Consider the following 24,385-nt stretch of genomic DNA (forward strand, 5'->3'; position numbering starts at 1 on the left):
TTTCTTTTTTTTTTTCTTTCTTTTTTTTTTTTCCCGAGACAGGGTTTCTCTGTATAGCCCTGGCTGTCCTGGAACTCACTTTGTAGACCAGGTTGGCCTTGAACTCAGAAATCTGCCTGCCTCTGCCTCCCAAGTGCTGGGATTAGAGGCGTGCACCACCGCCGCCTGGCTTGGCACTTTTCTAGCTTGGCACTTTTCTAGTTAGTTAATTGTTCAACAAACTAGCACCGAGAGGCAAGCCTGCCCACGAGCCACCCCCCTGGGTCCTGCCACACGTTGGCTGTGCAACCCGAGACAAATGTCTCTGAGCTCTAGTGTTAATGTATACAGCTCATAGAATTGTTGAGAAAAGGTCCAATACTGGAAAGCATGGAAAACAATGTTGGGGCCTCTGGGCATTCCACTGATGTGTGCTGTCAGGCTCTAGGGTGTGGCTCTTGTTCACAGGATGTCAAGCCAGCTTTTAGTATTAATGATACTTGTATTAAACCAATTAAAATTTGTTTACAGTGAAACAAGTTTTAATTGGTCTAAGGTAGGTTTCAACTTTCCTTTTATTTATTTATTTTTTAAGGCAGGGTCTCACTATGTGGCTCTGGCTGTCCTGGAACTCATATGTAGACCAGGCTGGCCTTGAACTCACAGAGATCCACTTGTCTCTACCTCCTGAGCAGTGGGATCAAAGGTGTGCGGCACTCCGTTCCTCTAAAGCTTTTTCTTCCTTATGTATTTGTGTGTGGGTATGTGTACCTGAATGCAGATGTCCTTGGAAGCCAGAAGAGGTCATCAAACCCCCTGCAGCTGGATTTAGGGAGGGTTGTGGGCCTCCTGATTTGAGTTCTGGGAACTGAACTCAAGCCCTCTGCAAGAACAGAGCATGCTCTTGACCAGTGAGCTGTCTCTGCGGCTCCTGGGGTCAGGAGTATTGACTGGAAAGCTCGGGCCCGTCTTTATTCCTCACTGCAGGACTTAAAAGGCAGTGGTAGTGTACATGCGAACATAGCTGTGAGCCAGGCAAGGATGGAACTCCGGTGATCCCAGCTTGGGAGGTCCATCTGCGAGGATGGATGCAAGTCTCCGCCTGGGACACAGAGTAAGACCTTGTCTCAAAACACTAACAGCAAAGAATGACAGACGAACGGAAAATAGAAAAGAAAATCCTAGTGCTTCAATCATGTGTTAAAAGTGTTTAGCCAACTGGGAAGACGGTTGGGTGGGTAAAGAAGCTTCCTATGCAAGCCTGAAGACCTGAGTTTGACCCCACAACTCACACCGACAAGAATAATCAATACAGCGTTTAGATGGCTGGCTACTCTTTTCTGGTTGTTACTGGTCTTGGTGCCTTTCAGGTGTGGTCTCATTTTTCAGCAGCTTGGTGTACTGTATGACAGAGTCACACCCTGCTAGAAGGTATTCAAACCGTTTCCTATTGCCAGGCACTTAAGCTTTTTGTAACGATTTACTGCTCCAAACAATGGTGCATTAAGCCTGCTTGCAAACAAATAAAAGTATCCTATTTCAGTTTACCAGCCCCATGAATTCCTTCTTTATTATTTTTTTAGGTAGAATATAAAATAATGTATTTCATCATAGTGTATGTGTATATATATACATGTATATGTGTTATAAGACTAAACTTTGTTCATATTCCCTGTGGCTGTCTTCATCTGCCCACCTTCCTTCTGCTGGTCTCCGTTACCAACCATAAATTCTTAGAAGTAGAATTGCTGTCTCAAGTTTTTTGAGTTTGAATTTAGCTATATATGTCCAGCTTGGTATTCAGGAAGGAGATGCAGGTAGTGGGGTGGCTATAAGCAAATATCCCTATACTTTATATTTCAGGGCTAAAAACAATTGTTTTTTTTTCTTCCTATGAATTCAGTCCTGCCTTCTGCATTCAGAAGGCAAGGCAGAAAGCCTGGCATTTGCCGAAGACTCTGTATAGCAAGATTTTGTTGTTGGTTTGGAGAGAGAGAGAGAGAGAGAGAGAGAGAGAGAGAGAGAGAGAGAGAGAGAGAGAGAACGAGAATGAATCAGTATACAGTCCAGGCTAGTCATGAACTTGTCACCCTCCTGCCTCAGCCTCTGAAATTCTGTGATTATAAGCATGTGGCATCCATACCTGGTTTGATGCAGCGAAGTCTGAGGCTAGCCTAGACTACATAGTGAGATTCTGACTCAAAAAAATTAAAACTTAATACAGAATTATAACTTTTCTTGTGAAGAAGACCTGTCATTTGAGTCCCCCTGAGCTCTGGTTTTGTTGGGGATGTGCCCATACATTTCTAAGTGATGAATTCCTAAGATCCTGTCTCCAGCATTTAGTGTTCACAGACATTTCTGGAGTTCAAGGCAAAAGGCCTTTGTGTTTCTAGCATTCCCTCTTCTCCCAGGCCGACTGCCTCTGGTTTCCCAGCCTTTGCCGACTGGGCTCTCTCTTGACTTTTGGGATAAATATTTAGAGATTGTGTGTTCTTGTGGCATGCTTGCCTTTGATGCAGAGGGTCCAGGGTTCTGATTGGAGGAAGCCTCTAGCCCTATGGAGATCCAAAGCTGCCAGCCAGTCGGAGCCCCTCTGCCTCTCCAGTTCTTGCAGGCAGGCGCCCTGGAAGGTTTGCAGGGCTCTCCTGCCCTCCTGCAGTGCACTTGGCTAGAGATGAGACTTAAGACTGATTTCCTTTTAGGGATAATTGTGCAGCCAACCAGCAGCAGAAAACCCAGTGACAGGGATAATGACATCCAGGGCCTTGAGAAGGAGCAGAGAGAAGGGCAGAGTGACTCATGAGCCCCTGCATCCTCCCAGAACATTCCAAGAACTGCCTGCCTGCTGAGTTCACACCCGGAGACTATTATCCTACCAGGGGCAGCAAGGCCAACTGCTGAGTGTTAGCCCCAGGGAGGGGATTGCAGATGCCCTGGAAGGAACAGCCCTGGAGTTGAATTTCCATCTTGGGAAGGAGACACACCACACTTTCCTCTTCAGCCTAGCTTCTAGGGACTGGTCCTCTGGAGGGACACAGACCTCAGAGCTGCTTGGGCCTGGCCATATCATTTGTTTCTTTGAATGTCAGTTTTCCATCTTCTAAACAGGGATCAAAAGGCCTTGAAGCAATGTTGGGGAGCGACTGAAGAAGGGTATTGTTTGACATGAGCACAGCCTTGTCAAGAACCCCAGTGTCTCAGACCCATGGAAGTGGCAAAGCGTTCCCTGGGTGAGGCTCAGAGGATGGTAGAACCTTCCTCTTGTCCATGTGTGGATACTCACAGTCGCTCCAGAAAATGCCCACTGTAACTTTCTCCCTGCTCCGCGTGCTGATGTCCTGAAGACTGCTCCCCTACACAGGCTGCTTGTGTGGAGACTAGCTAAGCCTGCCTCCTTGTTTGCCTGTGTATAATAAACATGCTGATCGTCTCTGTCAGGCCTAATCCCAGCTTTTCTCTGTATGTGTGTATTATTTCTATACAAGGATGCAACAGAGCGGTCTCTAACACAGCTAGTAATGAGTTCATGTTGGGGTCTTGGCATGCCACACAAAAATGTGTGCTGTTACTGTGCTGGTGTTTCAACCTTCCCTTTGGCCTCACCCTCCCCTAAAGCTTGGAATATACTGTAAAGAGCTTGCAGAGGTCACAGTTATATGAAATGTATATTACACAGAAAGATAGATTCATTGGATCCCATTAAATGACTAGCTGTGAGGTAGGATTTTGCTATTTTAATTACACTTATTTACTGTATGCTGTACATGCATGAGGGGTCAGAGGACAGCTTACAGGAGTCAATTCTCTCCTTCTGCTAAGTAGATCCAGGGGACCAAACTCAGGTCATCAGCCTTGGTGGCAAGCTCCTTTACCAGCTGTGCCTCTTGGTGGCCTCAGGCTTTGCTTTTATCTCCTTCTGTGTACTGAGTTACAGAGCTGGAGTAATCAGCTCACTGTAAGTGGTGGGGCCAGCATAGCATTCAAAGCAAGGCTGTCAACTCTAGGACCTAATGTCCCCTAACCATTAGGTTATCCTGCCTCTCAGCGTATCTACGTTTCCATAGGAGAGTTTTCAAGTATGAGCCAGGAAAGGATGTTTTTCTTATTCTCTTAATTAAAACAAAACAAAACAAAACAAAACAAAACAAAACAAAGAAAAAAAACCCAACTGTTACTTTTCTCAGGATAACAAGATAACATAAAGAAATGGAACTGTATACAGGAGTCTGTGTAGATTGAGTTGGGGCAGCTTTGAGGTTCTTGATTTTTGCAGACTGGATGTCCTGGGTATATGTTTGTTCCACAGCTTGGCTTTCCTGGGGCTCCAGTTGGACAACTGGAGTCAAGCTGGTTTGCACCCAACTCTATTAGATGAGTTCCGTGTGTGTGTGTGCGTGTGTGTTCCTATCTATTCATTCTAACATTCTTTTCTTATCTGTCAAGGCTTCATAACAGACACCTCACCTCACAGGCCAGGGCTGCACACACCCTGAGTCACCATCACAGACACAATCACACTTGGCACTTAGCTTATTCATCCCCAGTATTTCCCATGGGTTTTACTACTGTAGTTTTTTTTTTTCATATGAATACACATTTCTATGAACCGCCCCCCCCCCCATGGCATTTCCGGTTGCCATGCTCCCGTGAACAGGGGGATGACTTTAATTGACTGTGATGGAATAATATTCTGCCTGGAAGACATGCTGTAGCTTGCCAACTGTTCCTCCAGTAGTTAAATCTCCATGTATTTGCCATTACAGAAATGCTATGGGTATAGCTTTGTTTCTAGAAATATTTTCCCACATGTAATATTACTTCTGTAAGGGTTGATTTCATGGGATGGAATTACTGAGTTAAACATTAAGAAATTAGAAATTTCCCCCCTTCTCTGGTGGTGGTGGTGACTAATTATTTATTTTTTTAACACTCTTGCTGCATAGCCCAGATTGACCTCAAATCAAGATCCCTCTGTCCTGGGCTCCTAACTACTTGAATTGCCACAGAGCCCAGTTTACTTTGTGAAGCCTAGGCTAGTATAAACTTCTCTTATAGCTGAAGCTGACCTTGAACTCGTGATCTTCCTGCCTCTACCTTCTGAAGTCTGAGATTATAGGCATGCCCCACCATGCCTGGCTCACATGTTTCCCAAGCTGACTTTCTGGGCTGCTGGCGTGTCTCCATCAGAGTGCATGGCACGTCTGACACCCCCCCCCCCAGCTGCTCTCTGTGCGTACCTGTCATTTCTTCACTCCCCGTCTTCTCAGTCGAGTCAGTTCCAAAGCTGTTCAGGTTGTGGCACTTGACCCACTGGGCCAATTCCCCCATCCTCTGGCTCATACATCCCTCATTAGATACTAACAAATTATTTTCTAAGATATGTGGCAATGCACACTCCTGCAGCCCTCTGCCAGAGCACCGGGTTAAGGGTGCCCTTTCTGCCTTTGTTCGTAAAGTTTAGTTAATGGGAACAGTCTTAATTGCTTTTATTGGCATTTCTTTGATGACCGGCAAGGTTAAACATTTTCTGTGCTTATCACCACTTCCATGTTCTTTATACTCTGATGAGCACTAGAGTGAAAACTTAAGACTTTGAACAAACTTCAAAGTACCTTAAATCGGAGGCCAAAGTAACCCTGGGCACAAAGTCTCTGCATAGTGATGCCCGTTATCCCTAGAGTCTGTGTTCTTGCCATGTCTCCTGCTGCCATGTTCTCCCTGGTGTCTCGAAGACCATCATGGGGACTCCTTTTATGACCTTTATAGCTGTTGTGCTTAGAGGCTCCCTCCCCCCTTTCCTCCCTCAAGCCCTCACTTGTGCTGAGCCAATGCTCAACCACTGAGATAGATCCTCGGTACTGTTCCTTCCCTTCAGAACACCCCACCCAAGCTCATGCCAAGTACTCCTCACCCATAATGCAACTCCTCACCCATAATGCCCCAGTGGCTTTACTTCCACATCTCCTATGATTTCCTCAACCATCCCCCTCCCTCTCTCACTTAAAGGAGTTGACCTTTTTTTTTTTGAAACATTAATTGCTGCCCTAATGAGTCCATTTTTGTGCCTACTTCTCAGTTTGACATTTCTGATGTCCAGTAGGAAGACCATTTGAAAACTAGGTGGCTTAGTAAACTCTTAAGTGACTTCAGTGTGCTCTGCTTACAGAGCGGGCAAAGGGAGGCTCGAGGAGGCCCTTGAGCAGAGGTGGAATCCAGCAATATCAGTTGACCTATATGCTCAGTGTATGTTCCCTGGGGATATTTATGGAAGATTCATTTCCTCTTTATTAATTCAAGAAACTACTTGTCAACGAGACATGATTTCTCAATGTACCCAGAGTACAGCTATTGAAAGAAGATTCATGCCAGTGCAGGGTGTGGTTGGGACAGGAGACCCAACACACATTCCATCCAGGTCCACCTCGGAAAGTAGCCTATCCCACTCCCTGGGCTGGTAGACATTTTAATTTTAATATTGTTTTTTTCAGTTGCTTGTAGTGTGTGTGTGTGTGTGTGTGTGTGTGTGTGTGTGTGTGTGTGCGCGCGTGCATGAATAGCCAGAGAACATCCTTGAGTGTCATTCCTGGGGTACTATCTACCTTATTGTTAGTTGTCTCTTGATGTTCAAGAGAAGAGATTTTTATACGCTTATTTCATGTAGTTTCATGCACTAAGCAACATCTTGGAAAACAGAATAAATGTGTCCAGGTTTATTTCCACAGACACACACATCCCTTACTCTCACTAAACAAACCGAGCCTCCTTCTGGGCTGTTGTAGCATGTGGTATAATCAGCTGTTCAAGCAGCAGGCCTGCTAGCCCACCATTTACTATGGTCTTGCTTCATCACCGTGGCTTGGAGGAGAGGGTTGCCAGCACCTCAGCAGTATGGCCTGTGTATGTTCTGACCATGCATTGGTTAGGCAAACACCAGATGTTCTTGATGCCTGCATTGCCACGGATTCTTAGGTGGGCAGTTGATGGCAACAACTCCAAGGTCCTGGGCAGAAGGCTCATGATCTAGGGAGATCAGCCCATCTGTTATAGGTGCACTGGTACAGGGACTCCACTCCGAGGATAACCGAGAACTTCAAAACCCCAGGGTTTTATCCTAAAGGGACATGAAAGCACAGTAGATCTGTGTGGCCAAGAGTAGTGAGAGGGATAGCCTTGGATGTCCACAGAGGCAGGACTCCAAGAGGAGAGCAGTGGGTGCTGCTGAGTGTCCTGCCATCCTGGGCGTGGGGCTGGCAGCTGGCCAAGGTCTTGTGCCAGTAATTAGATGGTGACTAGAGAGGCTGCTGAGAGTGGAAAGTAGGCTCTGAATTTGGCCCACTTGGGCAGTGTGGGTGGCCCTGCTTACTTCCAGCTTCGAGGCTTGAGTGAGTCACCAGGGCCACCCCAGGATGCTCAGAGCACACGGCAGAGTCCAGAATGCCTTTGGTCCTGGCATGTGACCCTGGCCATCATCCTGGTCCTTTCTGGAGCTTGATGACCCATTGCGTGCAGTCATTGGAGAAGGCTGCGACAGGCCAGGAGAAGGCCTGTAATGTAATTGACATGGTTCCCCCACTGACCATATGGGAACAGTCATAAAAATCACCCGCGTGGGTCTCATTTTACAGTTTACAGAGGAGGCATTTGGGCTGTATCAGCTACCAGCTGGGCAGCCTGGTGCTGCTCCAGCCTTGGAGACCTCGGTTTCCTCGTTTGGGAAACAGAAAAAAGTCACTTTGCTGTACCTGTCTGTGCCATGGGCTTGTTCTCTGGGCAAGAAGAAAGGGGCAGGAGGAAGAAGAGGTAAAGAGGAAGAAGTGGAGCTTGGCAGATAGGGGGAAAGGCTGAGAGAAAGGCTGCTGGCCTGGGTTGTAGGTGGGGTGGGAGCGAGGCCCGTTACTCCTCGTGGTTGTCTGAGGCCTCTGAATAACCTTTCCGTGGACATTGCCACATTACAAGCAGGCCTTGTGATAATATTCTTTCTAGCTGCAAAATTAGCTTATTTCTAGGAAAAAAGGTTTAGAAAAAAATAAATATAATGTAAGATAATAAAAATAAAAATTAAATATAATGTAAGATAATAAAATAGTCCTTTTTAAACTATTAATTTGGGATGCTTTTTTCTCTCATTGCTTATGTGTCTACTTTTAAATATTTGAATAAGGGGCAGGAGAGATATCTCAGTGGTTAAGAGCACCGACTGCTCTTCCAGAGGTCCTGCGTTCAATTCTCAGCAACCACATGGTAGCTCACAACCATCTGTAATGGGATCCGATGTCCTCTTCTGGTGCGTCTGAAGACAGCTACAGTATACTCATATACATAAAGTAAATAACTAATTCTTTTAAAAAGTATATGACTAGTACAATTTAAGTCACAGAGTCAGAGTCTTCCTGAGTGTTCAGTCCTAGAACACAGGCTATTCATGCATCCATGTACATTTAGCTTTGTGGGCTCAGATTGTAGGCCAGACAACTCTCCAGAGGAACAGGACAGCAGGGCACATATATGAAGAGATTGCTGTTGTTGGTGGTTGGGTTTTTGTTTGTTTGTTTTGTTTTTCTGTTGTTGTTTCCAGGAGCTGGTTCACATAACATAAGGTTGGCAGGTTGAAATGTCTTTAGGGTGATCGTCACACCAGTCCAGAAGCACGGGAGAGTCCTAGCAATATTGAGGTACAGTTTCCTCTTCTCTGAGGGGTCTAGTCTACTCTTTGGGACTTGATGATATTGACTGGATGAAGTCCAGCCTCCTTGCGGAAGTGATCTCTGTTAAGTTAACTGATCTAGGTGGTGTTCATATCATAGCAATGCCCAGATCCCATCTGATTAAAGAACTGGGTGCTAGAGCCTAGCCAAGTTGGCACATGAGACTAGCCATTACCATACTGCATACCGTGTGTGTGTGTGTGTGTGTGTGTGTGTGTGTGTGTGGTGCCTTCGAGTTTGCATGTGAGTGTGGAGGCCCCAGAGAAATATCAGATTTCTTCTTCAAACATTTTCCATTGTATATGTTGAGGCAGGGTCTCCCTCCTGAGCCCCTAGCTGCTATTTAGACTCGTCTGACTAACCTGATTGCTCAAAGAATTCTTGTGTCTGTCTTGTGCATAGGGGTTATGGTTGAGCTATCATGTCACACAGATTTTATGTGAGTTTTAGAGATCCAAACTCGAGACCTCATGCCTGCATGATAAGTGCTTTATCCACTGAGCACACACTCTCACACGCACATTTTGAATTTCAGGTTTTTATGTTGTACATCACAAATCTCTCTCCCCCACCCCATAACACTATTCATTCTAAGTGAAGTTGATATTGAGTGGCCATTTTGTGAAGTCCTAAGGCAGAAAGGCTTAAAGTTCCAGGTGTTTGTTGGCTGTGGAAATTGTGTCTGTTTTTCACGATAGACACAATGTTGGTATAAAATGCCTTTGCTGGTTTTCATGCATTCGTTATGGTTCCTAGAGAGCAGTCATTAATGTGGAATTACTGAAGATTTGAGGGTTTTAAGCTCTTGATATACTTGCTAAATTCTCTTGGGCCATTGTTTCTCCTGGTGAATATTCAAACAACCCCATCTGGTTACTTGGTAACTGATGAGCACTCAGATTCTTGGACCTCACCCTGAGCCTCCTGAATCTGCCTGCATTTTAGCAAGATCCACAGTGATGTGCATGTACATTAAAGCCTTTTTTAATGCATTTATCTTTTAATTAAAATACAATTATATTTTTCCACCCTTCTTTTCCCTTAACCCCCTCTAACCACACCTCCCTTACTCCCTCTCAAACTCATGCCTCCTCCTCCTTTGGTTATTAATGTTAACATGTACATTAAAGTTTCAGAGGTCTTGCCCAAGAAAATTCTTCTCAACTCACAGCCCAGCCAGAAGTGCATATAGAGGCTCGTTTAGCTATATCCTCATTGAAGCTGGGTGCCAGTGGTTTCCTTTTCTCCCTTTGTTTATTGTTGCTGCTGCTGTTGTTAATGTTATTTTTTTGATGTTTCTTTTTTTTTAGTTTAAATTTTTTGTTAGATATTTTCTTCATTTACATTTCAAATGCTATCCCAAAAGTCCCCTATACCCTCCCTTCGCCCTGCTCCCCTCCCCACCCACTCCCACTTCTTGGCCCTGGCGTTCCCCTGTACTGGGGCATATAAAGTTTGCATGTCCAATGGGCCTCTCTTTCCAGTGATGGCCAACTAGGCCATCTTCTGCTACATATGCAGCTAGAGACACGAGCTCTGGGGGTACTGATTAGTTCATATTGTTGTTCCACCTACAGGGTTGCAGACCCCCTTCAGCTCTTGGGTACTTTCTCTAGCTCCTACATTGGGGGCCCTATGTTCCATCCTATAGATGACTGTGAGCATCCTCTTCTGTATTTGCCAGGCACTGGCAAAGCCTCACAGGAGACAGCTATATCAGGGTCCTTTCTGTTGTTAATGTTATTATTGAGACATGGCCTCACTCTGTAGCCCAGGCTACCCTGGAACTTGTAATTCTCCTGTCTCCTCTAAAACTGCACACACACAAACACACACACACATATATATTTCTGTTTGTTGTTTGTTTGTTTCTGTATGTAAGCCTCCTGCATGCTGGGACTGCAGGTGCACACTGCCACACCTGGTTCACTATTGTCTGTCACCTTTACTAACTCACTGACCGAAAGAATTGTATCTTATTCTTTTGATTTAAATTTTACCAGAGAAGTTCAGTGAGGGGAAAAGAACTTTGTCTTGTTTTTATTTACCCACAGCCACAATGTAAATCACTTCTGTGGTGGGTCCCACAGAGCTTGTTTAGATCATGGTGGCTTGCTTGGGGCTGCGAAGGTCTAGTCCTGTGGCATCGGATGTTACTCTCCCATTCGGTTCTGCGCACCTACCTCCTCCTAGCCCAGCCTGCTTGTGGCTCTGGCATCTGCATCAGCTGGGGTTGGGCTTGGGGCTTTTGCTCAGCTTCCTCCTCCTCTGTCTTAGGCTGTTTGGCTACCTTAACAAAAACGCCCTACACTAAGTGGCTTAAATACAGAAATTAGTTGTTTAACAGTTTTAGAAGTCGGGTGGCTCAACATGAGTATGCTTACTGCTTGATGTCTGTGGAGGGTCCTCTTCCTCAGAGATGATACCAGCTCTCTGTGTCTTGTGTCCTTGTGTAGGGGTGGGGGTGAGGGGTCTCATGGGGCTCGTCAATGAGGGCACTTATCCCTTGTGTGGAGATTCCATGTCCCGACTCATTCCCTTTATTGTACCACACTGGGCAAGGTTTTAGCATTTGAGTTGGGAGGCGCAAGCTTTCACCCAGAACTTTCTGGGCTCCACATTTACAGCTGGGCAAGGGGGTGAGTGAAGAGAAGGGACAGATGCCCTCTTGAGTTGGTGTCATTGTCACAGTCTCCGGCCACTGTTGGCTTGCAAGGCTGGTTTTTCAAAGGAGCCTCTGAAGAGGTCTTCCCTGGGCTTAGCTCAGTTGGAATGCAGGATGCAAAGGTCCCAGTTGGGTCTGCAGTCTCCAGAGCTGTGTGGAGACAAGTTGAGCCGCACCTTTAACCTTCACACGGCCCCAAAATTCTGACGTTCAGAATGTGCGAGGCCGGACTATGACGAAGGGTGACTGCTCAGAGGCTGTGGCATCTTGGTAAAGACTCATTCCCAAAGCTGGAGTCCCCCTGCGATGCCTTGAGAAGGCAGCGGTGTGGGATACAGCGCTCTGCTGCAGTCACAGGAGAACCGGAGGCCGAGACCAGAGAAGGAAGGGGCTACAGGCTGTTGTTCTTTGGAATTGAAGCATTGGGGAGATAAACCATGGAAGGATATTTTAACGTGTTTCATTTAAAACACTCCCAATAACTAAGGAATTCCTTCCAGCAGGCTCTCTGGGATGCTTTCTGAGGTCAGGAAACTGTAAACACTCCCCTTAGGGCTGTGGGAGAGGCTGGGAAACTTAGCTCCTTTTCAGTTCTCATCTTACACCTCCCAGGTGTCCCCAGCTGCTCAGCCTGCAAGTGTTAGGGTCACCCCAGGGTCACTGTCAGGGCCTTAGATGAGGGCAGAGCCCGAGGTGCAGAGGCATTGGTGGCCTGAGGTCTTTTTGTCACACCCTGCTTGACAAGGGATGGATTTGACTGACTTTCAGTCCATACTGGCTTCTGCTAACAGAAGAGAATAATATGTTTAAAACTCTGGCCTTTCTGATGCTCAAAAACCTGCCACACCTCTGTCCATTCCCCGCTTTTTAAGGCAGAGTCTCAGTGTGTAGCCAAGGCTTCTGCCCTCATCTCCTGCCTTCTGGATCCCTGGTATGTCCTGCCATGCTCAACCTACCCCATCTTTTTGTGTGTCTATGTATTGGGGGGGGGGGGAGGAAGCATGTGTATAGGGACATATGTGCACATGTGTGTATGGAGGTCAGAGGTCAACCTCGAGTGATGTACCTTCCATGTCATTCACCTTGGGGTATCTTTGGCTGGTTGGCTGGTGTTTGGTTTGCTTTGTTTTTGTGACACGGTCTCTAATGGGAGTCCAGGGCTTGCTGGGTAGGCTAGGCTTGCTGTCTAGTGAGCCCCAGGAATCTATCTGTCGCTGCCTCCCCAGTGCTGTCATTACAAGCACACTACCTACCACATCCATAGTTCCAGATTGAACTTTGGTCCTCAAGCTTGCACTACCCACTGAACCATCTTATCTCCCAATTCTCCCCCCCATCCTTTAAAGACGATTTGAGATGAGCTGGGTGGTGGTGGCATGTGACTTTAATCCCAGCACTCAGGAAGCAGAGGCAGGTGGATCTCTAAATTTGAGACCACTCTAGAGTGAGTTTCAGGATAGCCAGGGGCTACACAGAGAAACCCTGCCTTGGGAAAAAAGAAAACAATGATTTAAGATGAAGTGTGCATTCTTCCCCGGAGCCCCCTCCCCCAGCTCGCTTCTTCTGCCAGTTGTCTTTCTAACTTGTATCTTCCCTTTGCTTTAGGCTCGGCGCATCCCCTCCTGTGCTCACCCTCTGTCATCCTCTCCTGAGCACACCTGGTCTTGCAGCTCCCCGTGCCTCAGCAGTGAACCCTGCATCTCTGGCTCTTGTTTTGAATTGGTTTTCCAAACTTGATTGAGAATTCCTGGTTTGCAGTGACCACATCCTGTCCTTTTCCTCCGCCTTCAGGCTGAGCACACAGACCGCATGGATTCTGCTGGATTCAGTGATGAGCTGGGCTCTGCTCTATCACTTTTTCTCCCTCCGCACGCCCAGAGCAGAGGACTGCTCGGAGCCGGGCCCATCATCCTTTCTTCTCTTCTTCTCACAGCCATGTCCTCTGACAGAAATAAGATGATACAGAGCATGTCTGCAGAGCATGGGGCCAGCGAGGTGTCTGATGGAGGGTAAAGGTGTTTGCCTCCAGGCCTGATGATCTGAGTTTGATACATATGGTGGAAAGAGAGAACTGACTCCAGCAAATTGTCCTCTGACCTCCACATGAGTGACATAGCACGTTTGTGCCCCTACGTAAACATACAAAAGAAATACTAATGTGATTTTTAAAATTCAGAAGTCAGGCATGGTTCCTATGTTTTAAGTGAGAGACTCTGGAAAGCTGGCCATGTCCCTTCTCACTTCTACATTTCATATTTGTTCTTTTTACAAACATTTATAGGGCACCAACTACATACCAAGTCTTATTTTTAGGAGTGAGGCATACGGCTTTGAACAGGATAGACAGGTATCTGGGCCTCGTAGATGAGATCAGCAGTATCAAACACATGATTGGAGTTGTGAGTAGCCGTGGCTTGCTGGGGAGCATACAGGTGACCAGACAGAAGGGCTAAAGAAGTCCTCTCTGAGGATGTGACCCAAGACCTAAAGGGTCAGGACTGTTCTATGAGAATGTCTTAGTTAGGGTTTTACTGCTGTGAACAGACACCATGACCAAGGCAACTCTTATGAGGACAACATTTAATTAAGGCTAGCTTACAGGTTCACAGGTTCAGTCCATTATCATCAATGTAGGAGCATGGTAGCACCCAGGTGGGCATGGTGCAGGAGGAGCTGAGAGTTCTACATCTTCATCTGAAGGCTGCTAGAAGACTGAGCATCCTCAAGTAGCTAGGAGGAGGACCTCAAAGCCCACCCCCACAGTGACATATTTCCTCCAACAAGGCCACACCTCCTAATAGTGCCACCTCATGGACCAAGCATATTCAGACCACCACAGAGAATCATGAAGATGAATGTCCCAAATGCTCCAGGCACAGACACATGATTTCCAGGACCCCAAAAGCAACAACGTGGAGGTGCTAGAAGACTAGTGAGAGGTGAGGTACTAAAGTCTAAAAGGAGCTTTTAGGAATCTTTTCAAGGACACAGAAAAGCCAGTGTAGGGTCTGAGCAGGGGAGTGTTGTGCTCTGAAGATTAGAGGTGTCCACTTCATTGACTTTGTCTAAAATTAAATAGTTACTGTCCATGTTTGATGAAATGGGGATTTTTGTTTTGTTTTTCTTTTTGGAGACAGGATTATTACCTCCTGTAATTTGACTTGACATGGTCAGTTGTGGGGCCTGAAAGCTGGCTCAAGGAGAGGTGCTTGCCTATAAATCTCTCTACCCCTGGAACCACATGATCAAAAAGAGAGAGAAACTGAGTCCTCTGACTTCCACATGTGCACCTTGGCAAACATGTGTGTGCACACATGCACACACACTCACAAATAAATAGATGGATAAACAAACAAATAAATACTATGATTTGTTTTTAAGAAGACGAGAGTGTGGTAGGTGGCAGATAGGATTAAACACCCTTAAAAGCTTATGGGTTGAAGGTTTGCTCTCCAGCTGGTGGTGCTGTTGAGGTGTGATTGAACCATGGGAGTCCTGTCTTCATCAGTGTGTGAGTCTACACTTAAGTTCATAGCCTAATAGACTGTTGAGAATCAGACCTAGTTGGAGGAATTAAGCCACTGTTGAGTCTTTGGAGAGGGTCCTCTCCCCAGCTCTCCCTCTGCCACGTGGTCAGCAGCTGTCAGGAGGCGCTCTCCTTACACAGAGTGATGGAGCTCCTGCCATGGGCTGAAAACTGTGACACCAAGAATCAGATCAATCTTTTAGTTTTCTTTTCTTTACAGAGCTCTGGTTGTCCTGGAACTCAATATATATAGACCATGCTGACCTTGAACTCACAGAAATCTACCTGCCTCTGCCTCCCAAGTACTGGGGTAAAAGGAATACACCACCACACCCGACCTCAATCTTCTAATTCTTCTTTTCAATGTTTTTCATGGGTTATGAGAAGCTAGGGCAGTCCAGTAAGTAATGGCCCCTCCAAATTCCACATATTAATCCCTAGGGCCTTTCATGATGATGAGAAATTAACAGTAAAAGTCAAATTATCATTAAGGTAATCAATCGAGTGACTGTAGAAATAGAAATGATTTTGAATCATCAGGTGTGTGTGCCCACACTGGCAAGGGACCTTAAAAGTGGAGGAGAGGGACCTGAGAGCTACAGGGAGGTGTGGCCAGGGACGAGAGGTCAGAGATATGTGACAGGACAGACTGTAAACACAGGGTGAGGAGCCATGAGCCAAGCCATGTTGGAGGCCACCAGCACCTGAAAAAGGGAAGGGCAGAGATTCTCCTCAGAGCCTCCAGAAGAGAACATGGGCCTGCTGACGTCCTGACTCCAGCCCAGTGAGACCTATTGTGACTTCTGACCTCCACCATTGTGAAATAATGAATGTGCGTTGTTTTAAGCCACTAAATATGTGGTAATTGGTTGCAGCAGAAAGAGGAATACAAACAACATTTTTGTACCAAATATCCTTAACTGTAGCACATTCTGTTATAACCTTTGGCTGAGAAATTGTAAGTCTGGTTTTTTTTCCAGGTGTAGTGAGTGTTTTAAATCTTAGCACTTGGGAGGCAGAAGCAGATCTCTGTGAGTTCAACACCAGCCTGGTCTACATAGTGAGTTCTAGGCTAGATAGGACTCCATCATGAGAACCTGTTTCAAAAGGAAAGAGGAGGAGGAGGAGGAGGAAGAGGAGGAGGAGGAAGAGGAAGAGGAAGAGGAGGAAGTCTCTTTAGAGAGATTGCTTGCCAGGCTATGTGGAATGATATCATGCCTTTGGAGGAGTGACTGGACTTGCTGACATGTCCCTAGCTTCGAGGAATGCAGATAGCAAGCATTTTTCCAGGTGGCACACTGAGTCCTGATTTTAACTGACCATGGAGACCAGGGGAAGCTACAAAATTCAGGGAGCGTGGTTGGATATGCAGTCCCAGGACCCTTAGTCAGTATGGTCCAGGGACTGTGGATCAGGGATTGGATGGCCCTCAGACTGATGTGGGATCTCCTTTGTTCTGCCTGGGATTCAAGATTTAGCTTCCAAGCCTCCTGTGTGAAACACCCTAGCTCTTTTCAGCTCTCAGGAAACTCCCTCTAAGCCTTTCCCCTCCCTTAGCCAGGGCCCCAGCCAGCTGCTTCGCCTCCTGTGCTGCGGTTGTTTTCCCTTGACTAGCTGTCAGGCCGGTCTGCAGAGGGCCAGCCCAGCCTGTTCCAGGCGTACATTTGGGGCTCAGCCGTGGATACATTTGATTGGTTGTGGCTGGATCCAAGGGGTCCTACACAAGGCCTCTTGCTTTCTCCTTTTAGGGAAGTTGGTTCTCTCTTGCTTGTTTCTCCTCCTCTCTCTGGACGCATCACCGGCAAATCTCAATAGGGCCCAGTGCCCGCAACCAGTCTGTGATTCACGCTGAGCCTGCCAGATTGCTCACTCCAAAACCCGTGTCCTTCCTTCCCTGGACACAGCCGAGGATCCTCCACCACCACAACCATCTTAGCTTCAAATGTGAAAATAAAACAGGGGGAAAAATCACCGTAGAACCATTTTTAGTGACTCATCACATGGAACCTTTGTGTAAAACCAAGAGGCTCAGATGGCAGAGAGCTCACCCAGTTAGTGTACCCAAAGCCCTGGGTGCCACCCCAGTACTGCATAAGCCTGAGCATCGTGGTGCAAGCCTGTGGTCCCAGCACTCGGGAGGCCCAGGCAATGGGAAGTGGAAGGGGCAGAATCGGAAGCTGAAGACTGGCTTGACAGAATGGTAAAAGTACTTACTTACTATGAAAGCCTGTGTCCTGAATTCTGTCCCCCAGAACCCATGGTAGGAGAAAACAGACTCCAGAAAGTTCTCCTCTGATCTCCACATGTGTGGGCACATGTGTAATAACATCCATGTCACGTCACTAGGGCTTACTGGTTGCCAATGTAGCCTGAAAACACAACTCTAGGCTCAATGAAAGACTGTCTCAAAGGTTTTTCTTTCTTTGTTCTTTTAAAAGATCCCTTCATTTCTTTTCCTTTAGATATTTAGGTGAACAGTAATAATTTTAAAATAGGCTTTAATTTGTTTTTTTTTTGGAGAAGACTTGAATTTATAGAGAATATATGGGGCTAATACAGGGTCCTCATGTATATCTCATACCCTTCCCCCTACTGTAGACTCACGCTGGTGGGAGACCTTGGTTACAGTGGGTGAGCCAGTACTGATGCACAGCTTTCACTAGAGGACACACCCACACTTTGTTTGGATTCTCTTAGCTCTTCTTACCTAAGAACCATCTTTCTCTGCTCCGGGACCACATTTCCTTAGGTGGGCCCAGATTCCTAATCTCCTTGTGGTAGGGATAGGTTTCAGGCTTTCCTTGGTTCTTATATTTTCTTTCTAAAATTTTTGCCTTTTTTTTTTTTTTTTTTTGGTGTGATGAACATTTTTGGCCTGCTTGTATATCTGTGCGTCTTATTCATATAGTGCTCACAGAGGCAAAAAACAAAACAAAACAAAACAAAACAAAAAAAGTACCTGATCTTCTAGGACTAGGGTTACAGATGGGTGTGAGCCACCATGTGGCTAGGAATCAAACCCAGGTCCTCTGGAAGAGCAACAAGTGCTCCTAACCACTGAGCCATCTGTCCAGCCCCTAGAGCTTATATTTCCAGGAAGTTGGGTGCTTCTGATCATCTCCTCATAGTCAGGCTGCGTTGAGTTGGTGGGTCATGGATGGCCTACGTAGCGTCTGTGAAGTTGGAATCAAATGATGTATGAAGCCTACAGCATGCTTAGAAAAGTCAGTGCTGACACAATGATACACAAGGCTTTCAAGAAAGAGCCTTCTCCGTTTATCCCTGCATGTGTCACTGGCCCATTGTCACTCTCCCTCCTGAGAGCTTCTAGCTTCCTGAGCACTAGACTCCCCCTCCATGGAATGCCTTTCATTCTCTCTACCTGGCTCCCTTCTGAAGTCTTGGGAAAGATGGCAAGGTCTGGTTGACTCTTCACCTCTGCCCTCCTTTTGTCTCCACTTTCCCTGAGGCAACTGGTGCAGTCCCCAGGGCTTGCTTAGGGGTGTGGGACTGATCATTCTGTTATATGCTGGAAAGCTCCCTGGGAGCTTGCTACTCTTCTTCTACCAACACAGCCTGGTACCCAGAAGACACCAGAGGATAAGAAATGGATGGGACATTAGAGAAAGGTGTCATTTTCCAGGGCAGCCTCAAGGAACATGCAGGGTGCCAGCGGGTATGGTAATACATATCAGTGATTCACCTTTGAGTGGATTTTTTAAGGGTATTTTCTCCTTGTCCTAGAGTGTATGGCTGGGGGGTGTGAATATAGTACTGGCCACCAGGGGGCTCCAGGAGGCAGTTTAGCAGCCAGCAGGGGACGAAGGCTGGGGTGGTTTCTGCAGCCACCAGACTCCTGAAAGAAAGTGTGTCAAAAGAGAAGTCTGTTTTGCCACCGATGTGCCAGGCTCTGTAGCAAGGACAGGATGTACCAGCCTGTTCTGCAAACATGTGTAGGCCCCAAATGTCCTTTACCCCAGAGGTCTACAAAGAGGACAAAAGCTACCGAGAGCCATGAAATGACGCTGGTAGAGATAAATGAACTTATATTATGTGTGCGACCAGACCTTGATGAGGGCTTCCTGATTTCCTTCCATTTCAGTGTTTAAAGGGCTCATCTTGGTTTAGAAATTCCTAAGATCGAGATCACCACTGAGAAGTTGGAACATCGGCTGTCCTGAGTTCTGGGAAGACAGGGAGAGGAGTAGCTGTGTTAATCTGTGTGGTGGAGGTGAGATTAGACGTGGATCTGTGGAGTTTTATTCTTCCTCTTTCGTTGTTGATATTGCTATGGTCATAACGACCGTGGCCTTGGTGGATTTGGTTTCTGCTCCATGTTTGTTCTCCTTTGGATAGAAGGAGAATTGAACGAGCAAAATCCTTGGCTGTTCAGAGGGGAAACCAAGCCAGGACCGTTAAGTGACATCTCCAGACCACAGTCAGATCCTGCCTGCCTTCCAGACCTGAATTCTTTGCACATCCCTGAAGGATCTAGTCAAGTTGCCTGTTGGAAGGCCTTCCCATGCCCCAGGGAAGCAGAGGGCTATCACAGCAGGAGGTTGTGACAGGTGAACCCTTCATTAATAACAATAATAAAAAGAACAATTCTATCTTCCCTTTCTGGGGCCATGAGCTTCCTAGCATGCGCAATAGACAAAAAGGACAAGGGATGTCTGTCTGCTAAAATTGAACACTGTGTCCAAAGCTTCTGTAGCTTACGGAAAGTGCAAGCTATGGTAGACTCGACCTTGTGTACGGTTAAGAGGAGGATTCTTCCTATAGGGATGGGCCTGCCTCCACCACTCCAGCATGAGGCTTGAGTTAGTGAATGCTCGCCCCATGCTTGGCTTCGATGTGGGGGTCTGAGCCCAGGTCCTCAGGAGTGTGTGCAGCCACCATGTACCCCACCCCTCAGCATCTTCCTCTTCAGGGTTTGACTTGGCGGCATGTGATTTCACCTGCACAGGATCCTGCAATCTCGCCCATCCGAAGCCTTTGGGACGGGTGTGGTTACGTGAACTGCCACCTAGGCTCTAGGACATTGGCTGCCGGTTCCACTGTTTTTTCAGGATGAGATTCTCAATGGAAAAGTCCAGCAACAAACTGGAAGGTTGTTTGCCCCAGATGAAAGTCATTAATCCCCCACCCAGGGGTCTCTCACAAACAGAAAGTTTATCATTGTAGCACACAGCAAGTCTGCAGAGGAGGAAGACCTAAAGAGAGTATTCAGAGCCTCCTGGGCCTTTTGCCCCACACAACAGTCTAAAGCTTCAGAAAGGCCCCGAATCAGGCGCATGCTCTACCCCTGGCCAGCCCCAGGATCTGAGAGCTGAGTGGTGACTGTGCCTGGCACGCCCACTTAGCCAAACCTCAGCTCCGTGCCAGCGTGGAGCTATTAATTATTTTTCTTTGTCAAACCTTTGTCAGCAACTTCATCCCAAAAGGAATGGTTTATTTTCCCTTTGGCGGTGTTTGTGACTGTAGTAAATAAGAGATAATTACATTCCGGTTCTTAAATTAAAACAAAAATAGCTAGAGGTGCCAGGCAGGAGTTATTTACATTTTCCGATAGCCCACCTCCCTGGTCCAAGACTCGGCACAATTAGTTTGTTGCTTTTCCTGCAAATCTGGAGCCGCTCAAGTGGTTTAATGTGAAATTTTTATTTGTAGTGCCCCCAAAATCATCCTCTTTGCTCCAAGTTAATATTAAATAATACTTCCAATTTTTTTTTTCCTTTTAGCATTGCTGGAGACACTTAAGACCATGAGAGTACAATTGAAATAAGAACATTAAAGTTTTTTTTTAACAAAAGCGTCGTAGCTCAGTGGTAGAGAGCTGTCTGCCAAGGCATGATGGCCTAGATTCAGTCCCTAGTGCTACCTAACACAATACGAAACAAAAATAAACACGAGGAAGAAAAGGAAGCGGGCACTAAGGAGGTATAAGGTGAAGTAAGAGAATGCATCAGAAAGCGTTTGGAGAGTCTTATTTTCTTTGTTTGTACCCTGTTGCTTATCTGGGTATCAGCCTCTGATTTGGCAGAGGGAGAAAGGCATTCTTGTGGCTGCAGAGAATTCCTTTCTTGATTCCTTGAGTTGGTGTTTGGAAAGTGAAAATACAGTCCAACGAATCCTTACAAACATTTGGTCTTATTTTCCTAAGAGGTAAACAAAATTATAAAAGGTGATATTTGAAATGGAATCTAGAGAGCTAGCAATGTGGCTCAGCAGTAGTACACTTGCCTAGCATGCACGAGGCCCTGGGTTTGATTCCCCAGCACCACTCAAAATCTGGGGAGAGAGGGGATTGGGTCCTTTGTCACTTTGTCATGTGGGACTTGGATGGTGAGGAATCCAAGGATCGTGGTGACCTGGGTGGGTGAGGTTCGTGCTATCTAAGGATTGGGCTCGGAAAGACTCGGCAAAGCTTAATGACAGGAAGGCTTCTGGGTGGAGATGTGTTCTCTCCAAAACAACAAGTCTGACCACAGAGAGGGATGGGGGCAATGTTCTTTGTGAATGGAAGGCTAGACGTATAGTGTTACATACCATAGGCCGGCAGGAGCAAGCGGCAGGCCCCAGACAGCCTGCCTTAACTGCTTGCTTTTCCCTCCCCTCAAAATGCCTTGATTATGTAACTTACTGAGGACAGTCAGTACCATGACTTCATCCCGAGAAGGTGGAACCCGTTCATGGTTCTCAGCGCCCGCCCAAAGGCATTGTGTATCTGAAAGCAAAGATGTGATGAGAAGCCTGGAGCACAGGGATGAGAGAGAAACTGGTCTGCCGCATCAAGTCATTCTTAGGAGGCTCTCCCTTCAGGTTGTAGGAGCAAGCTGAGTTTTGACAGCTCTGCATTTCAGCCACACTGCCCTCATCAGCAGCCCGCAGCATCACTGTGCCTGTCAGAGCCCATCCCTAGTAGTGCTTTGATGACCAGACAGCACTCTCTGAGGTCATTGCCACTTAGATTTATTTGGAGGGGACAGGGAGAGGATTAGCTAGTGTTTATTCTCAGAGCAGGGCTGACCTTTACATCATCTGAACCTAAGACATTCTATGGGCTGCAGTGTATATTATCCCAGATCTTAATTTGAAGCATAAATGTTAGACTAATTTCCTTTTGATATATGACAGTAGTAGAATTCAACATTAATATGATCAGTCAATAATTCAACTTCTATTTCAGATATCAAAGAAATCTTTCTGTCTCCAGTCAGAAGAAAACAGAAAGGGATTTAACATTTTGCTAATAACAGTCCCTTTTCTATTTATTTTTTTCCTTAATGAACCGGCCTTGTAACCGATTGATTTGGTCTTTGAAACCCACGGGAGTCGTGCGGAGCTCCCAGGATTCCCATGGAAAGACACAGAGTCTTCTCCACTTTAGCTACTGGCATTGATCTCTGCCTGCCTTATTAGGAGCAGAAAGTTTGAAAAGTTTCTACTCTGCTCCCCTTTTTCAGCGGCAAGATGCCTCCTCGTGCTGAACTGGCTGCTTTGGGAGAGAGGCCTTAAGTGGGATGGGGAGGGGGTGGGGGCGGGGACCAGGGCAGGGGCGGGGATGGAGTCTTCCCACTCCGTGAGGATGATTGAACAGCCTGGGTGATGAGTTTTAGAAAGAGTTTCATCTGTAGAATGATTATGGCCATGCTGAACACAAATGGCTTTGTCACCATTAGCAGGCAGATGGAGCATGTGTTTCGTATTATTAATTCGAGGCGGCCGTTAGGGCTGCTCCAGCAACTCGTAAGATTGCAGGGCCAGCCAGTGAGCATTTGCTCTAGTTCATGTCTGTAAGGGGCCCTGTTCAGATGATCCCTGGCCCGGACAACCACTCTGAAGGGGATGCTGTATGACACCATCCCTGCCCCAAATGAGTGCCTCACTTACAGGAAATAAGTTAAAAAGAAAGATGAGTCAGGGGACTTCAAAGCAATCCCGTTTCCTCAGAACTGAAATCACAAATACCCCAAACTCAAGAGTTCATGGACATTCCTGTGCAGCTGAAACCTTTGCCCAACTCCAAAAGGTCTCCCTGTACAGAAGGGACAAGGCCTGCCAGGAAGATGGAACAAAGGTGAATGAGAGAAGGAACAGGCTTGGGGCTGGGGCTGGGGCTCCGGCTGGGGCTCCAGCTGGGGCTCGGTTTGCAGAATGCTTGTCTCCCCTGCAGGGAACCCTGGCTTTGATCCTCAGCACAAACCAGGTGTGGTGGACACTCAGTAATCCAGCACTCAGGAGGTGGAGGCTGGAGGATCAATTTAAAGTCATCCTTAGCTACAGAGCAAGTCCAAGGCCAATATGGAATATGTGAGGCCATGTTGAAAGAGAGAGAAAGTGGGCTGCTTTAGAAGTGGAGGAAACAGGATTGCTCGAGACCAGGTTTCTCCGGCCAGTGGGTAAAGGTGGTTGCTGAATAAGCCTAATGACCTGAGTTCCGTCCCTGGAACCCAAGGTAGGAGAGAACCGACTGCCCAAACTGTTCCCCAACCCTCACATGTGTGTTCGTACTTACACTCATACACACAGAGCGATAATACACACTCAGATGGTGATGATGATGATGGTGATGGTGACGACAGTGGTGATGATAAATAAGAAAGGGGAAATGAGGAGAGGAAAGAGGAGAGCAGTTAGGAGGCACTGAGGGCAGGAGGATGGCAGGTTGGAAGGCGAATGACTGTAAGAAGGTCGGTAGCGAAGTCTCATCTTGCAGAAAAGTGTGAGGCAAGTGAACTCCCCAGTATATCCCCTAGTATATGTGGGCTTTTGTTTAGCAGACAGCCAAAGTCAAAACAAGACTGTGTGTCTTTTAAATGTCATTAGTTATTGATGAGCTCATAGAGGAGAGAAGTAAGGGGTTTTGTTTTGAAACTAGCTTTAGTGGATGCTTGTGTCTGAGAAAACCAAGTACCGCTCTAGTTTCTAAGCGCAGTTCAGGTCTGCCATCTTGAAGGAACACACGTGTAGATTGATCAAAATGATTGACCAAAGAGATTAATGGATATTGCAAAAACGTTCTGACCCAACCATTACAAAGTTAGGATTTAGGAATTTAAATCTTTTGTTGTTTCGAGACAGGGTCTCAGGTAGACCAGGTTAGCCTGGAGCTTGCTGTGTAACTGAGGCTGTGTAGCTGAGGGTGACCTTGAACGTGTTCTCATCCTCCTGTCTGCAAGTGCTAGGACCATTCTTAATCATCAGGTGTGCATCACCACACCAGCCCAAATAATACATTCTGAAGAAATAAACGGATCAGGGATGAGTTGTGTTCATCTCCCATCTCTGTCTTAAAAGGAGTTACACTGAAATCCCATCATGAGTTGCTGTTGTTGTTGTTGTTCCTTTTGAAATTTTTTTTAAAATTTTTTTAGTTACTTTTTTTTTAAGACAGGGTCTAGATGGGGCTGGAGAGATAACTTAGTCATTAAGAATACTTGTTGCATAGTAAAAACTATTCTCAACAATAAAAGAACCTCTGGTGGAATCACCATGACAGACAGG

The 24,385-nt window shown here is 46.5% G+C and overlaps 1 protein-coding gene and 1 long non-coding RNA gene across 4 annotated transcripts in view; both read left to right on the forward strand.

The window, feature by feature from the left end:
• Positions 1-24,385, forward strand: part of Parva (parvin, alpha) — a 163,983-nt gene that overhangs the window by 23,600 nt on the left and 115,998 nt on the right. The window lies entirely within an intron of this gene.
• Gm45998 lies at positions 104-14,604 on the forward strand. Of its 2 annotated transcripts, none has more exons than XR_001778261.2 (2): positions 104-8,654; positions 12,958-14,604. It is a non-coding gene; the product is annotated as a predicted gene, 45998 (long non-coding RNA). The 2 variants fall into 2 exon arrangements; XR_001778260.1 differs by lacking the exon at positions 104-8,654 and adding an exon at positions 10,519-12,283.

Source organism: Mus musculus, chromosome 7 (genome assembly GCF_000001635.26).
Source record: "Mus musculus strain C57BL/6J chromosome 7, GRCm38.p6 C57BL/6J".
In the NCBI taxonomy this organism is placed as follows: Eukaryota; Metazoa; Chordata; class Mammalia; order Rodentia; family Muridae; genus Mus; species Mus musculus.